Source organism: Sinocyclocheilus rhinocerous, unplaced genomic scaffold (assembly GCF_001515625.1).
Source record: "Sinocyclocheilus rhinocerous isolate Xijiao unplaced genomic scaffold, SAMN03320098_v1.1 scaffold2184, whole genome shotgun sequence".
Classification (NCBI taxonomy): domain Eukaryota; kingdom Metazoa; phylum Chordata; class Actinopteri; order Cypriniformes; family Cyprinidae; genus Sinocyclocheilus; species Sinocyclocheilus rhinocerous.
The window spans coordinates 277,186-290,979 of NW_015635537.1; the positions used below are offsets into that span (position 1 = coordinate 277,186).

At 39.7% G+C, this 13,794-nt stretch overlaps 1 protein-coding gene across 1 annotated transcript in view; it reads right to left on the reverse strand.

The window, feature by feature from the left end:
- LOC107747233 (dedicator of cytokinesis protein 9-like) overlaps positions 1-13,794 on the reverse strand; it is a 106,942-nt gene that overhangs the window by 91,860 nt on the left and 1,288 nt on the right. The window lies entirely within an intron of this gene.

The window sequence follows — 13,794 nt, forward strand, 5'->3', positions numbered from 1 at the left end:
CCCAAAAAAGCATGTCTTAAACTATTTTGCATTTGAAATGGCTGCAATTATTGTTGCTAGGAGGAGGCACCGCAGAGAACAGAGAGCTAGAAGGGAGCTTGGTAGAAGGGAGAGGATTTTTTCCACATGTATTAATTTATTTGGAATACCAGAAGAACACATTATCCGAACATATCGTTTGCCAAGCCGTGTTATTTTTCATTTGCTTCAGGAAATAAAAGATGACTTGGAACCCTCAACTAGGAGTCACGCAATACCAGGTCTAACAAAACTTCTAGCAAACCTTCATTTTTTGGCCTCCGATCCTTTTCAATGTACTGTGGCTGTACATGTGACCACGCCCATTGGCACCGTTTTGGAATTGCGCTCTCGCGCTAATTTGCTCTGTTTAGTAAAACTGGCCCACTTGAATTAAAAAAATGTGGACACTTGAATTAAATGTTGTTTAGTCAATATTAAATAAGAATTAGATGGTGCAGTAAAGTGTAAAAACAAACATCAAGCTGTTGGTGCCCTCTGCAGTCATTTGTTATAATGCATAATGTAGGCCTTTGTTAGTTCTATTGTTTATAATACACAACAACAAAACACTCTCAGTTGTTTGGCTAGACCTAGTCAAAGCCTACCCCAGTGTACCTCACCAGCTTATCCGTAGGGCATTGGAGCATTATCAAGTACCATCAGAAGTAATTAAGCTTGTGATGTCTCACATGGATCAGCTGAAAATGAGGTTCACTGTGGGAAGCTTTACTACCAAGTGGCAGAGGCTCGAGAAGGGGATCATGGCAGGATGGCTTTGTTTTAGGGGTCGACCGATTATCGGCCTGGCCGATATTAAGCATTTTTATGATTATCGGTATCGGTCATTTTCAAAACCGATTCGCCGATAAAATAACTTAATTTTGAAACGCGCTATTTGGCTCTGATGCAGCCTGTCAGAACTCACCACTCTGTGGCCTAAAGCAGTCTCTGCCCACCGCTCATCTGATTTGTTGGGAGTCATGAGTCCGACCAATTGTGGTATTGTGGCAGAAATTTTGCATATTTATACAGAATCTTCTTATATAATTAATGTAGACATATAGGCCAATTTAATGTAATGTAAGGGCGTTATGAAATATAGGCCAAATTACAGACATTTTTGATGCGGTTTGTGCTTTCATGTGTTAATAGATTAAATACTATAAAGCCATTCTATGTTATAATTATTAAAGCTTTAAAAACAAGATATTTGCAGATTTTAGTCCTCAACAAAACACAAGCTACTGCTACTGTCAACTCAACATCACACATACATTATATAAGGAAAAGTTTGGACACCCCTGGTCTACTTGATCTGTAATAATCGGCATCGCCCTTGAAAAACACATATCGGTCGACCCCTACTTTGTTTGTGGCTGCCATGAACCTATTACACATGGTAGGAGAAAAGCAGTGCAAAGGGCCAGTAGCGGATGACGGCACAAGACTACCAGCCTGCCTAGCCTTCATGGATGATATTACTGTAATAACTCCTTCATTCCAGGGAACTCAGTGGATCTTAAGTGCATTAGAGAAGATGGCTACCTGGTCACAGTTGCAATTAAACCAGGGAAATCTAGGAGCCAGTGTATCCTGAAAGGAAAGCTGTCGAAGAACACCTTCAGTATTCAAGGCGCCAAAATTCCAACTATTGAAGAACAAAGAATTCGGTGTCTGGGAAAAAGCTATGACTACACTCTGAAAGACAGCACTAATCTTAAGGAGACCATAGCTCGACTGACCATCTGGCTCAAGGAAATTGACAACAGCCAGCTGCTTGGGAGGTTTAAGGTATGGTGCTTCCAGTATGGCATCATACCCAGATTACAATGGCCATTCCTGCTATACGACTTTCCCTTGACTCAGGTGGAAGCAATGGAGAGGCTGTGCAGTAGGTTTTTGCGAAGATGGTTCAACCCTCTACATTGCGAGTAAATCACTCGCATATGCGACTAAATCTTCACTCGGGGCGACTAAATTATGTCTAATGGATGTGCAACGCACCTGTATTTGACGTACCGTGAACTCTAGTGTAACGGCGCAAGACTCGCCGTCGCTTTGTCTCACACATGCAAAGAAACTATATACTTTGTTGTATTTTCCTTTGGATTTTTTCAGCTTTTAAGAACTGCCGGGTTTTCCGGTAGTGGGCGGAACTAATGCGCAAACGGCAATCTCATTGGCTGGTGCTCACCTATTATCGTCCCTGTTTTAATTTCAGCAAATCAATTCGAGAGAACGCACACAACCTGATTAATATTCATGAATCCAGCAGCTCGTTAATCCTTAGTGCGTTTTATATTGTCCATATTAGTAGAATTCTAAGTATTATTATTATCTGTATTATTGTTAGTTTTTCCCCATTTTTTTTTTACAGAAACACTGGATGCAAAAAAGCACCACCACCAGTCCTAAGTTCAGTTAAAATGACTAATTTGCATTCATACATGGTTACCAAGTTTTAACATATATAAACAAACACACATGCATATATAGTATATCAGTCTGGCGAGTAAACTAAAAAAATGTACTAGCCAATGGCGATTCAATTGCCAAGGTGTCCGTAGAGGGTTGTGGTTGGGTGTTCCTCCAACTTTCAACTTTCAACTGTCAATTTGTACAGCAAGACCGCCAAGCTCCACTTACCAGTCTCATCAGTGGTTGAAGAATTTAAAGTCACCAAGGCAAGAGCAGTTAGCACACTGCTACTGTCTAAGGATGAATAAGTGTGACATGCTAACAAGACAGTCAAATGTGGCAGGAAGTGGAAGCTGCAAGAGGCAGTGAAGGAAGCGGAATTGTATTGGAAACACCAGGAAATCATCGGTGTGATCTGTCAAGGACGATTGGGACTGGGAAACTTCAAAGCCAAGAGTTGGAGTAAGGCCGATGCCAAAGGTAGGAGGACACTTGTGGTGCAGAGGGTTAGAGAGGCTGCAGAAGAAGACCGGCGTGTAAGAGCAGTAGGGCTTGCCTCTCAAGGGCAGTGGATGCAGTGGGACCAGGGGTCTCATTTATAAAACTCTCCGTAGATTTCATCCTAAAAGTGTACATACGCTCAAAAGCTAGATTTTCCATACTCACAAAAGTTTTCAGATTTATAAAACCATGCGTACGCCAGAACCTGTGCAACTGTAAAATTGTCTGACTCTGCGCTTCACTAACAAAGTATAAATCTTACAGTTTTCTTCAAGTTGTAGCCTTCAAATACAGCTCATAACATGAGATCTGCAGTTGAGTTTAAAGATGAATTAATGTGCAGCTATAGCACTTCTCGCTGTCAATAAAAGTGGAAAAGTGATCAAGCGCATCCACTACACATGTGTCTAAATTCATATAATTTCGGTTTAAGTTCTGCATAATGACTTTATGTAATTTCAGTCCTTATCTCCATATGAGAGTGTAATATTTAATGTAAATGTATATATCAACATGAAAACAGAGCTTAAAATCATTGTTTTTACTTCATTCATTTTCTCACTCCAGGAAAAAGAGTTCGTACGCATGGGTCAGAGTTTGCGGGCAGGTGCGCAAATTCTCCCGTCAAGTTTGTTTTTATAAATCTCACCTTTTGCACAGGAAGTGGCGTACGCCTCTTTCAGGGCTGGTTTTGTGCATACGCAACGGTTATAAATGAGGCCCCACGCACTTGAGCATTCACTGTCCTGGAAGGAACTCTGGAGTGCCGACCAGGGCAAATTAACCTTCCTCTTGCGTGCTGTAGCTGACCTATTACCAACTCCAAACAACTTGAAGATCTGGGGCAAAGATGAGGATCCATCCTGCCATCAGTGTGGAGCAGCCTTCTGTACCCTGAACCACATTTTGACAGGATGCCCCAAGGCTCTGTGAGAAGGACGCTACAGATGGAGACATGATAAGGTCCTTGTTGAAATTGCCAAATGGACAGACTTACAGAGGGTTAAAGTCAATGAATATAAGACACGACCACCCAGAGGGGTAAGTTTCCTGAAGCAAGGAGGAAAGTGTCCCAAGTCAAGTAGAACTGATAGCACTCCACCCTCTATTTTGTATCAAGCACCCGACTGGGAGATGCAAGTTGACCTTAAAAAGAAGCTTGTCTTCCCAGAAGAAGTGGTGGTGACTACACTTCGGCCAGATATGGTTCTTCTGTCCAGGAGCACAAAAACCATCTTAGTAGCCAAGTTGACTGTGCCAGGCTAGCCATCTCTCATGAGTTAAAGAAGGCTAAGTATCAAGATCTGATCGACGAAGCTTCTATTAAAGGATGGAATGCAGCTTTGTTTTCTATCAAAGTCGGCTGCCGTGGCTTCCCAGCTACATCTGTGCGCTATTTCTTACAGAAGATTGGTCTGGAACCTAAAAGACTGAGGAAAGCTGCCGGGGAGATAGCAGCAACAGCAGCAGAGACTAGCTCAAGGTGGTTATGTTCGATGAGAGATCGTAAGTGGAATCCCTCTGCAGGTGAAGGCTGATCTTGTTCTCACTGCCCCACTCAGGTGAAGTGTACAGGTTAAGGGGCGAAACGCTCATGACTGCGCGTGCCGAACCGTGTGTGGAGAACCGTACGGTTAGATTTTTTTCCGCGAACCGTTCCACCCCTAGTACCAACCAAAAGTTGTGCAAGATAGGACAACCGGTGAACTGGTGTCAGGGTCATGTGGGGAGTGAAGGCCAAGCCGTCTGGTCAGAATCACACAGAAGAGCTACTGTAGCTCAAATTGCTGAAAAACTTAATGTTGGCCATGAAAGAAAGGTATCACGACACAGTGCATCGCAAATGTCACGAATCATGAGTGAAAATGTGATTGAACAGACAGACATGCATTACATTACGTATCGTATCACTGATTTTGCTTTGAAAGGTCAGCGCCAAACAGAGTAAATATTGAAATTGCTTGAACTTTGAGTGTAAAAGCACTCGATCGTCCCATAGCGTGGGGTAATGCAGTATCAGATGCTGCCCTCTGTAGAGTTCAGTGCACTGGGCAGCACTGACGTCAGTCACGTGAGACGGCCTAAACTCACTGCTGTCAGATTCAGACATGCAGTGCAGTAAAACTCGTCCTAGATCTCCAGAGCCGCCTCTCTGAGAGCGCAAAGGGCTAGTGTTACCCTCTCCAGACTAGCAAACACTGACTCACAGAGTAAACACTGACTATAGTGTTATCCTCGAAAACAAACCCAGAGAAGAATGGTAAAAACAGAAAAATAAAAAACTAAGTAAGTAACACAAATGTCACGAAGAAAAGCCTGAAAAAAAGAGAAAGACGACAAGTGGCCGAGAGGGTTGAAAGCTTGGAGTTTGTGTGATTAAAGTCTATATTCAGGCACTGTTTGATTCCTCGAATGAGGGAAGAGCCTTCTACAAAGGATAGATTTTTTTTATGACCGTACAGTGGCTAAGCATCATTGAGTTGCCGTTATATTTTGGCATCCAATACAATTGATTTACAAGGAAAATGGATATGTTTTTAATCCCAAGTAGTGTACACAGTGGTAAAATATTCTGATTTGACCTTGAGATTAGACACATAGCTTCGATATTTGACCACTAATTATGATACTTGGTTACAGTGACACTGATAGTTCTCATTTCTACCAGGAATGCAAAATCAATCGGGAGTTAAAGGTGCAATAGGTGATTGTCTTTAGAACATTTTTTGTTATGCTGGTTGAAAGTCTCTTCACATCCCGATAGCAATCATTAAGTTAAGTGGTCTAAATGTATTTATCTGTATTTATATATTCTGTGGAAGGCGTAGGACCAAGAAATGTTCGTCCAATCAAAACGCTCGGTCCGAGCATTTTAATTGGCTTTCCTACCTGCCTGTCAACGTATGTATTAGCATACCTCTGTGCACCGGGTTTGCGCGGACAGGATACGTCATCAGCGCCTTCATGCATGCTGTGCAGACAGAGCGAGAATGGCAGACAAACATCAACGACCCGATCTTCCTTCCTGGTATTGTAGTACTTTTAAAGTTTTCTCACCGGTGAATGGCACATGATGTAGCCCAGCGATTCCCAATTCTAATCCTCGCGCCCCCGCACTCTGCATATTTTGCATGCCTCGCTTAGTTAACACACCCGATTCAGATAACCAGCTCGTTAGAAGGGAGCTACGTGCATGAACTGTGATCCGAGCGATATGATCCCTACACAGTGTTCATTGCTCCCTACTCCCTGAGCAGGGGAAATCCCTTGAAGTTTACTTGGGGGAACCGCTGATGTAGCCTATTGCAGTAATGTTGTCTCTGGTATTCTGGTCTGTGAGTGTATATGCGTTCACCTTTAATTATATTTTGGATGCTACATGTACATATGTATATATATATATTTTGCTATATGTATATATATATATATATATTTTTTTTTTTTTTATCCCCACCGGGGAGAAATATAATTCAGCAGAGACAGGATACATTGACCAGAAGGGGGGAAGTCCCCCCCCCTACAAATTACACCCTGCTTACAAGTATACTTACACTGGTTATATTTATTACATAAGGTATACTTGTTGGAACATGCTTGGAAAACAAATTCAATTTATACCTGAAGTGTACTTCTTCTTTTGTAAGGATCATGTATCTGTTGCAACAGCAGACTGGTAAAAACCTGTGTGTTCTGCCTCCTGGAAGTTGTGTAAAGCCAGCTAATGAGATTAGAGCTTGTGATTTCACACAGACGCTGAGTGAATGAACTGAGGACGTGCTGTCTGCGGCTGAAACTAGTGTTGAGGATACTGTGAGGATACTGACTGACTGTGTGGGAAAGATATCACAGGGTGTGTGTGTGTGAGTGTGTGAGAGAGAGAATGGAGAGGAAGTATGGGGAAAAATAACCCTGGCTTAAGACTGTATCTGTGAGACAAGTATAAACCAAACCCTTGTCAGACTGAGCAACTCATCATGTGCAAACTTACGTCAAATACTTCGGAGCGAAATCCACATCCATGATATGAGTGTGTGCTAAACCACCAGACAGCAAGACACTGTGTGTGTGTGTGTGTGTGTATGTGTGTGTGTGTGTGTGTGTGTTTGCTAGAAGAGTGAAGTGTGTTAATGCTGGATATATGTACACAATCATGGACAACCATGACATCCCTATTCCTGCATAATGCACCTCACCTAAACAAAAAGGTATTTTGAAGAATGCTGGTAACCAAACAGCTGAGGGTGGCCATTGACTTCCATTTTATGGAACAAAATACAATGGAAGTCAATGGTTACCATCAGCTGTTTGGTTACCAGCATTCTTCAAAATATCTAAGAAAGAAACTCATACAGGTTTGGAACAACTTGAGGGTAAGTAAATGATGACAATTTTCATTTTTGAGTGAATTTTCCTATTAATGCATCTAAAAATCAATAAATAAACACTACATTTACAATCTTTACACTTTACACGGCATCTGAACTTCTGTTTCTCCTCAGTGCTGATGCTCCAGGACAGATATTACATTCCAAAAGCAATGTTGGATCACATTCCAAACCACCATATTTTCCCTTATTCAAATCAATGATACACTAGTCATTCTCATTTGAATGTTTAGATAGTGTGTGTGTGTTATTGTCCTGGAGAAGAGCTCAGCGCTCAGATCACTGTCTGCAGCTCATCCAGACTGTCCTGCTGAACTACACTGTTATGGAAACCTCGCAGACCAATAACAGATCCATTTCAGATGAGCGAGAGACAGAGAGACAGGAAGGGCTTGGTTCTCTCTGTTGTGTTGTACCTCCTTGAAAAATAGTTGTCATAGCACTAATCTCATGATGCCTGTTAACAATAATAGGCCTAACCTAGTCAACCATACAGGTTTCCAATTCATCCAATTTAAGACCAAAAAACACACCAAACTGGACATACATGTGCAGTCATTTCCTTAGGGAAAGCCTGTGGTTTGATAGCAGTGTACAGAACTGCTACACCAAACCACATTCAAAAATACTACACCTACCTGTAATCAATGACACATCGTACACGACACACACACTTGCAAACACAGGAAGTGTAAAAAGTGTGACATAATACAGATTAGATTTTTTATGATCCTACTCATTCATCTACTTGCGTTAGTGCACATGGTCAATTCTCATTGGCCGAAGTTTTTAAAGGGTCTGTCTCTACGGCTTTTATTTTATGTAAACAAATAATGCAAAATAATTTGTTTAATCAAGTAGCAACTTTGACAGGGTAGGGCCAAATAAACGAAAAGAAAAGAGTAAAGGACAGAGCCTGTTTATATAAAGGCTTATGCGTACTTTATTAATAAATCAGGCTTTTTTGTGATTGACTTCCAAGACACTCAAGCCAATCAATGCAAGCAAACTTGACAACACAACATTTGCTCTTCAAAATTTGTTTTGTAGACAAATATACACTAACGTTCAAAATGTTTCTGAAAGAAGTCTCTGCTCATCAAGGCTGCACTAATTTAATAAACAACAGTAGTATCGTCAAAAATTATTACAATTTAAAGCAGATTTCTCTTATAATATATTTTAAAATGTAATTTATTCCTGTGATGCAACGCTGAATTTCCAGCATAATTATTCCAGTCTTCATTTTCACATGATTTAGAAATCATAAAAAAATACTAACCTCAAACTTTTGAACTGTAGTGTAAATTGTGTCTGCAACACAGTATGACTCTTTTAAAAAGTACATTTTGAATTTAAAAACTTTTAAAGTAAAATTGTTCTAAACTGAATAGTAAAAGAAAAACAGTCAACAGGTGTCTAAAATCAAACTCACGTATTTCATGAAGATGGTTAAGTAAATGTCCAGAGTTGGAATCTAGACAAAGCATTTTTATAGTTTTCATTTGTATTTGTATTTTTACTCATTACAAAATACTTATATTTTTATTTGTGTTTTTTAACAGTTTCATGATGCTTCACTATGGTTTTAAAATATGGAAAAGAGTAATATTAAAGAATGTGTAAAGAATATGTAAGCAATAATGCAAAAATATTCTCCTGTATGTATTGCTCACTGTAGTTTTTTTTTTTTAACAATTATTCTGCACATATTAGGCTAATACTCAGCTAGGGAAAGATTCTTCACGTCAGTATATATGCATTTTTATATTTGTCTGTTTAATATAAAGGCAGATTTAGCTTGTAATGCTCGACACACTGTACAATCCTGAACCCAAAATTATAAAAAATGATCACATGATCAGGCTATAACATGTTTAATCCAATCTTAACCTTACAACCCTTACAAAGTACTGTGGCATTCCAGGAATACCATGGTAGGCATACAATGATGAAAACCATGCAACATACCATGGTACTTTCTTACAGGTGAATTCCCCTCAACATCAAACAGACTGTGTGTGTGTGTGTGTGTGTGTGTTTCCCTGCAGGGTGTGAAGCAGAGGCTGGACATCATCAGAGCAGCTCTCCTGGGCGCCTGTGGGCAGCTGTAATGTGATCTGTATGAGTGTGTTTATGAGGAAGGAAGTGCCGTGGAGGAGGTCACTCTGAACAATGCGGCTCTAACTCTGGCAGAGAGAAATCATGGAGAAATCATCTCCATCTCTTGCCCAATTCACTCCCACAATTACCAACAGCACCACGCAGACAATAGAGTCATAACACATCGCTCTTCAGATGTCATAAACACATGCTGTTTGGACAAACAGTCAGAGTTCATCAATGTCAGACAGTTGGACAACAGTTCAGTTTATATGAACACTGTAGTTCAACCAGAAACACTGCCTTGCAGCTAACACGTTCAAAGAATTTTGGCTAACATGTAAGAACTTTAGAACAAAAACATTCGTTTTGAACGTTCAGATTACAAAGCAAAACATTATTTGAACATATTTTTTATTTCAGCTAACTTCATCACTGAACACAGGCCGGTTGACTTCCTCAGGTTTCTGCGTGTTTTTGTGTTGATGATGTCGTAAACCAGGTGTGTGTTGGGGGAGCGATGCGTGTTGATTTATTATTGGTTCGAGGGTGAGGCCAAACTTGGGTGATTTTCATGCTAGTTTATGATGACAGCATATATTTGATGTGCCAACTCAAAACTCATGTTACACAGAGTTCATTTCAGGCTGCTATTTTTTTTTTATCAGATCTGCTTATTAAATGAGGCTTATATTTCAGACTGTATAAACTGGTGAATGTCGGTGGTAAACATAACACTTCAAGTAACTGTTTGCTTTTGTTTTTCAGAGCCACTAAGTGCCTATTAATGCCCACCTGAACAAAGTCCATGATTAGTGAAACCATACAAAATCTAGCCAGATGACTATCACACTCAGGAGATCTGTAATACACAGGCATGTGCACATTAACCCTTGAAATACAGCAGGTGTTTTACTGACCAATGCTAGTTGTGTTTAAAGTCAGCATCACTAGTCTTACAGAGTACAACAGTCAGGTTCCAGAAGTAAAATCCCATTCATTTTTAATGATTACAAGATAGACCTACTTGGACAAGGCTCGAAATTGCGACCATTTTGGTCGCATATGCTCCCGAAATTTAATCTGTGCGAGCTGCAAGGTTGTTAATCGATGATATGTTTTTGTTGAAACCATTGGTCTGCATTATTTAGGCTTGTTTTTTAAACAATTGTGTATCACAATGGAATTTCATGGTGAAAAAATACATTACCAATGATTCAGCAAAGAAATCTCCACCAATCGCTGCAAAAGAGTTCCCCAGCGCCCACCCACTCAAATTAAAGCACTGCAAATCACACACACACACACACACACACACACACACGTATGTATGTTATGCATTTATTTATAATGAACTTCTTTTTCTTCTATTTTTATATTTCTCCATATTTGATTATGTCTTTGCAATGCTTCATTTCCCTCATTAAAGCCAATAAGACGAATTAGGAAAATGAATGGGAAAAATACTTTTGGATGGGCACTAGCTGCATTTCCATTATAGATTTGCACAAAACTTTAGCGATATTTTATAAATGTTGATAAAAAAAGTATTGCATTTCCATTAACCGATGTTATGCGATGTTATTTTTTCCTTTCCCGATGGATTTTGGTAGGGTTAGGCCTACGTATATCGCAGCCACTGCGCTAGCCATTATATTTAATTGAAGGAGGCGTATGCGTCTGTCTTTACAGAAGCAGCGTGGAGAGCCGCTTCTGAAACATGCCGTGTGGCGTGGCTGGTATACACAAGCATTGATTAGATCAGCTCCGACGGCTGTCAGAGCAGTAACTTGCCGCAGATGTGTGCAGTGTAAATTGTCTAAGCATTAAAGGTAGGGTATGTAATTTTTCAAAAACACTTTAGAAAACTGATTCGGGCCGAATAGCAAAACAAACTTGTAGCCAGTCAGCAATAAGGGGCGTGTCTACTCGTGATGTGGAGAGAGAGGGGCCACGTATGAAGTGTTTCTTGGAGGTTATAGTACATTGAAGAATGATCATATGACTTTTTCGTATGCCATGTGACCTGAAAATGCGAAAAAACAAAAACATTTCCATTGCAGTTTTGCGAAATATTCCTTTTTGAATTGGCTGAAAAACCACCTCATGCAAGCATAAATTTGTTTTTTTTGCGATATATGGGTGTTTCTGCGAAATTGACGCGTTTCCATTAGCCATATTTTCAATTCGCAATTTCAATTTGTGCAACTCTATTGATAATAAGCAGAACTAGTTTTTGAACAAACCCTTGAAGTATTCAAGACTTTCTTGCATTCTTAGTGCTATGGGCATAAACGATACCTCAAGACACATTTTTTTTTTTGTATTGTTACTTTTCTAAGCAATAATACTTGATGTTTATCAGGTGGTTGATAAAGGGTAAAATGGGCATAGACTGACATTGTAAAAGGAAGCTGAGCCATATGTAAAGACTAGATTATTTGATTCTTTTGACTTGAGCCTTTAAGTCAAAAGCAATCTATTCAATAGCAACCTAGCAATCACCCACAATAACCTAGAACTGAGTTTTGCACAAGCACACACCACTCACATTTTCCTCAGAAAATGTAAAAATCCTCTTTTGTGTTTCATGTATGACACACAAAAGTAATGATATCTACTTGAAGACATCTGAGAGGAGGATTTCACAATCTTGTTTTTGAAATTCATGCCATAGTCCAGAGTGGGTTCATAGATGAACACCTGATTCAAGAAGACATGCAAATTGCATGTGACCATACTTACAGTTTACACGCCTAAACACATATCTGTGGGTCTCCCTCGACCCCAACGCACAATCCATTTGTGTTCAGAGGCCTGTCAGAGCACAAACCATACAAACGTGACACAATCTATCCATTATTCTACAAACACAGAGTCGCATTTCATTATATTTACATGTATAATGCAGGAATGCAAGTGTGTGTGAGCTCACTGAAGTTACACACACACATTCTTGGCCCACCATATGCTTCATTGAGAGTTAATTCTGACAGTTCTGATCCTCAGATTCAGACCTCACAGCCAGAGCATTCTGGGATTGAACTCTCACAGGCTGTGTTCAGAATGGAAGAATGGAAGCATACTTCTTACTGTGCAGTGTACACTGTATACTGCCATATATTTTAAATAGTATGTGAATCAGAAAGTTATTATTGTTGAACAATAAACATTTCAAATATGATAATTATTGAAAATTGGATATTACTTCTGGTTCTTTCATCTCTCTGGAAATGGAAAGTCAAGTTGAGACCAATGCATTGTGGGATACAATATTTCAAACACACTTTCATGGCATTTCGTAACTATTTTACATTTTGGCTAAAATAGTCATTCATATTCATTTGTACAGTCTCATACATGTTTAAATACGATCTGCTTACGCCCCACTGATGGTTAGATTTAGGTAGTGGACATTCATGCTTAGAAAAACCATACATTTCCATACAAATTCAAACGAAATGGCCACTTCATTAAATAATTACTTTTTCTTCAGATTTCCAAGCCCTTCCTGGATCAGGTTGATATTTCACTCACTGTGCTCTACTGTATACATAAATTTTTGGCAAATGTTATTCCATGTTTACAGAAACTGTACATTCTGTGCACAGTATGCATACTGCATAAACAGTAGGTACAGTAGTATGCTAGTATGCTATTCGGCACACAGTTTTAAACAGCTTGTGGTTTTATACAACAAAACCTGAGTTTCAATTACTCATTCACACAAGTCTGGACTCAAATCACTTGCTTTTGAAAACGTCCAGAGGGAACACCTGAAATGTGCAAGAATGCTGAGTAATTAAGTAGTCATTCAGCGGATGCTTTTATTCAAAGCGACTTACAGCACAGGGTCAGTCCTGTGAGGTTAAGAGTCTTACTCAAGGGCATACAGGTGACAGTTCATGGCTCAACCCTTGTGGGATTTAAACCAAACGCCTTTAATTACCAATCCAGATCATTCACCACTAAATCACACTGTTTGGATTGTGAGGGAGAGATGTTCACTCAAAGAGTCTTCCAGAAATACACTGCCTCTCTAGTACAGAAATAATAAATCACACCAAGGCGCGAGCCCATGTGTGTTTCTGACTCTCTTTCCCGGTCAACAAGTTGGATGAAGTCCATTTCTGTCAGGGCCACTAACGTCAAAGATGACTGACAATTAGCATAAAGTTTGGATTGACGGTATGGTTCTGTTCTGGGCAAGAACTCACTGTGCATCCATGCAGCCTAGCATGGATGAGAGCAAGGAGAGCAGCAATAAACCCCCTGGGGTAACAGAACAGAACCAACATAAATGTATTGCATATATCATATATATATATATATATATATATATATATATATACATATATCAAAGTAG